The sequence below is a fragment of the Kryptolebias marmoratus genome, linkage group LG2 (assembly GCF_001649575.2).
Source record: "Kryptolebias marmoratus isolate JLee-2015 linkage group LG2, ASM164957v2, whole genome shotgun sequence".
NCBI lineage: Eukaryota > Metazoa > Chordata > Actinopteri > Cyprinodontiformes > Rivulidae > Kryptolebias > Kryptolebias marmoratus.
The window spans coordinates 25,982,100-25,986,945 of NC_051431.1; positions in this window are offsets into that span (position 1 = coordinate 25,982,100).

Genomic DNA, 4,846 nt, shown 5'->3' on the forward strand with positions numbered 1-4,846 from the left:
TTTAGGAGGAGCTGGTGGGTTTAGTCTCACTGTGGTGGCTTGGCCCACCATGACACAGGCTGTTAGTCATTGCTAATCTCCTCTGTTCATCACAGTGTTGGCGCAGTGTATGGAGGCCTTGCATCAAATGATCAGGTCAGAACCCAATTAGCTCCCTGGTTTGTCCCTTTTAAGCCCATTCTTGAGGCCTCAGCCACGATCAAAAGCCCATTTTCACAAAGGCCTGGATGTCGAACAGACTCCTACTGTGTTTGAAATGTGTCCCTGAAGAGTGGTGGGTGCAGAGCGCTTGCTGCTGTTTGATGTGACTCTCTGAGAGACGGTCGTTTCAACACCAACCTCCACTGTTTCCTTTTGCAGTAATGAGTGTCAGAATGGAGGCAGCCCAGTCGGGCCCTCTGCAGCCACTTCATTGGAGGCCCCACTGTGTTTGCTTTGGCTATGACGTATTGCTTTTCCCTTCGACATGTCTCAGTTTGTAATTTGTCTTTGCAGCAGTAAGTCATAGGAAGATGAACCATAAACTTTACATGTTAGTTTTTTTCTAAATAACTCTGTGATGAATGATGTGGAACCATCAGAAATTTGTACAACTACAGAAAATACAACAATGTTCAAAACTCAGATGCATGTAGTGTAGTGTAGTATTTTTATTTATTTACTGTGGGATGGTTTGATGATTCTCTAACAAGAGTTTATGAGTTTATATGAAATGTTTTTGCATTTGTTTATTTTAGCTTTTATGTTCATTTTGTACTTAGAGTAAATTCCTGATCTTTTGTTTAACTATCTGTGAGAATATTTTCCCATAATACACCTGCTGCTTGATTATTTTCATCAGGTTCTTGGCCGTGAAAGATCATGCAGTCTGCTGAACCAGCTGGAACAGGTCTTTGGTTAGAGTCCAGATGATCTTGTGGAAATCAGCTCCACAATAAATTAATTATCTCCTCTCCCTCATCTGTGTGCCATGTTTTTTGGCTACAGGTTTTATGTACAATTGTGCAAACCTGTTGCCCAGAATTATTTAATGGCTGATTAGTTGCATGTTCAGGGTTATTCCTGCCTGTTTGTGTCAGCTTGTAAACTGGAGCTTGATGCTTCCTTGAACAGAAGGGCAGTAATGTTTCCTGACAGAAATTTGATCTATATCCATTTTTAATATTAATTCCTGGACTTTAACTTCCTCTCAGTATTATGAAACAGGTGTGATTTTAGAGTGTAAATTTTATCATTAGATTTGTTCTAAAGTATCAAAACAAAAATAGGGATATTTCAGACATTTTAAAGTAGGATTTTGTAGATAGGTTATAAAGCATAATATCTTACCTGTTGTAGATATTTCTTCAAACAATCCTAAAGGACTAACAGCTAATCTGAGTGGAGCCAAGACCAAAGTTGTTAAAACAACTCCAATATCTAAAATTTCATCCCTTTGTTCAACCAGCATTTGTCACAAGTAGGTCAGTGTGGTTGTTTTGGTCACTCTGTAACAAATAGCACGCCCAAGCTGATCTCACAGTTGTTCAGTGGGGATGAGGTCAGGACTACAGACTGGAGATGGGTCCATTAGCTCTGAGCTGGTTCTCAGAGAGCAAGTTCCCATCACTACTGCAGGCAGCCCCTTCCATCCTCTCTACTGCCAAATTCTAATGATTGCTCACCCCCAGTTGGGTTTATCAGAGAAAATGTCCTTATAGAGGATAGAGTTCGGTCCTAGAATGGGATTATGGTGTTTCCACAGTTCCACTGGTCGCTCACAGGCACCTGATTGTCAGCACCTGGGACAACAAAAACTTAAAACAATAGTCATAGGCGCATCCACATATTCAACTCTGTTGCTTAACCCTCAGATGCATTTTCTCAATAAATGTGTCATCATTTGTTAAGAGGAAATAAACAGGCTTTACAACGATCTAAGATTTATTGCCAAGAAGTACAGTTACAACAAAGAAATAGTGATGTGCAAATGAAGCAATGAACCAGTGGTGAAGCACTTCAACAATTGAAAATGGATTCATTCATTCAAAGCTTTGTTTTAGTGTCATCTAATAAAAATAGGAGAAAGCAAAATAATGTGTTAATAATTATGCGAGAGTAACTAATATTTGTGTGAACTATTTATTGTTTTGTAAAGATTGATTGATTGGTCAGTTGATTCTGTTACTTAGGCCTACTGTATGCAGTCAAGTAGTCGGGATAAGTTGTGCTTGGGGATACAGAGGATGTGCTAGGATGGTAGGGTTGGCTTGTGTAACTACACAGCATCTCACACTACGAGGCAGTACTGACTGGTTCGAACCAGTCATGTGATTCACTCGGGACCACAGCAGTGGCTGCTTTGGACATTATCTATCATGTGTCTTTTTCTGCACCAAAGCAAGCTTTGAAGCAGTGGTTTTGGTTCAATGACAGACACAGAAAAACAACAGAAGAAGAATCAGACCGAGAGCTCACAGGTGCCCCCAGCAGACAGAGGCAGGTATGGTACACTGTATGTCTCACTTCAGGCTTTTTCAGTAAAGTTTTATATCATCCATCCATTTTCTTTACCTGCTTATCTTTACCAGGTCGTGATGAGCTGGTGTCTATCTCCAGCCATCACGGTTCAAGAAGCGGGGGACATTCTGGACAGGTTGCAAGTCCATCACAAAGTTTTCTATCAGCTCATCAAAGTTAAATATGTAATAAGTATATGTGAAATACATTAGTACTTCTGTTGAAGAAATAGGACATACAATGCAAGTGTCTACAAACATTATAATGATAACAAAGAGGGAAAAATCCAAGGACATGTGGATATGAGCATGCTCAGATTGATTTGAGTTGGACTCTGAGGGGAGGCAGGGAATGACTGGGTGCTTTCACTGATCTGCACTGTTTGAGCAGGAAATGGGCAAATTCTGCAATTTTGAAGGTAAATGGGACAAAAAATATAGAACTCATACAGAAATTACATTTATAAGACAAACTAAATATCCATCCATCCTTTACTTGCTTTTTCTTTTTAGGTCACAGGGCGAGCTGGTCAAAGTGAATATAAAAAAGTAATTATTTGCATCATTTTCATAATTTTATTGTTCTTTGGTTTAGTTCTCATTAGGTGAGAGACTACATGTGCCTGCTGCCAGCATTTGTGCATGCAGATAATGACAGATCTTCATGTGAAACTGACAGCAATGTAAAGGTTTATAAAATTGTGTTTGCATGAACTGTTATGAAATCTTGAAAGTTGGAGTTGTTTCAAGACAACAGCAATCCACTGTGGTGTTAGCCTCGCTCAGTCTGAACCTTTATCAGGGAAATAAACTGAATGATTCAGATAAAAATACAAACACACAAAATCAGACAATTGCAGGTTACTGAAACTCTTTTCTTTAATTTCTTTATTACTTCCTCTTACTGTTGCAGTTCTTGCTTGAGCATTAAATTTTATGAAATCGATTTCTACACACTTTCTCCTTTTTTTTTCAAATTTCAGTTCAAAATCTAATTTTAAGTGTCGGCTATTGTTACCTGATATGTGACAACAACAAAGACAGTGTGAATACTGGAGCTGTGGACAGAAATGTTGTCATCCACACAAAAAAGTTCAGTTTAGTTTCATTCATAAAGCACACTTTCTCAGCAAGCAGTTTTAAACCCAGACAAATTCTTTAGACAAGTTGTTCACTCACTGGATATTTAGAGATTATATATTATAATAAAACTGTTCCTGCAATGATACTTTGAAAGTAATTCAGTGTGCCACCTGGTGGTTGTTGGATGCTTGCTGGAATGGGAAAGATTATTTCCTGGTGATCCGTTCAGAAACATCAATATTGTATGCAATGATTTTAACTGAGTAATTCTGAGTGAATTTTATGAGTAGGAATTTGAAGATACCAGAGAACACACTATAAAATGATTGGCTGTGTAAGTGACAAGAAGATTTAATCTGCTGTTCACACTTGGAAAGGATTCTACCCCCTGTCGACCCACAGCAGGGACAAGTAAACACAAATAAAATCCAAAATAAATCAATGAAATGATCGTTCACAACTGGAAGAAAGATTCTGCAGATGTGAGGACTTCCTGCACACCAAACACAACACGTGTTTCTGTTCCAGTGCTGATCCTCAGCACCATCCGGGTGTTCTGTTTTATTAAACTTCCTTTTAGGGAGCGACAATATAAGGAAAAACACCAAAACAACCAATGCAACAAAAGTCTAAAGAGGAGAAAATGAAAATTTGTAGAAAACTATTGAAGTCATAAGTTTCTTTTTCTTCATCTGTGTCCAGGAGGGGGCGACGGGCCTTCATGCTCCTCACATCCTGGAACAGAAAAAAAGAAGAAAAAAAAAAAAGAAAATTGGGTTCAGGAGCAACAACCATTCATGACTTGTTGCACGGACAGTTTTCCAAGTTTTGAGAGAACTGGTTTGACCTGATTGTTGAAAACACCCACACACACTCCTCTACTTCAGACTTTAGATTCAAACATGTTACACTAACAGCTGCTGCTGGTCATGTGACCTGGTGGTCCTGGGGGGTCATGTGACCTGGTGGTCTTGGTGCTGGTCATGTGACCAGTCTGTCCTCTTTTATAACTGTCAGGGACGTGAGGTCAGGGGAGGCGGGTGAGGCAGAGCCTCCCCTGTCATCATGACAAGAAAAAAAATAATCATAACATAAAATGAATATTATTTGTACACTGATCTTTATGTATGAGTAATTTTTGAACATTTTTATGGTCTAAATCGCATTTTTATAGTCAAAATCGCTGAAATTGCATATTTCCTGTTCAAATATGAGGGTGAAACACGAGGTGCGGCAGCAGCGAGCCGAGCTTCACCTCTGATTGC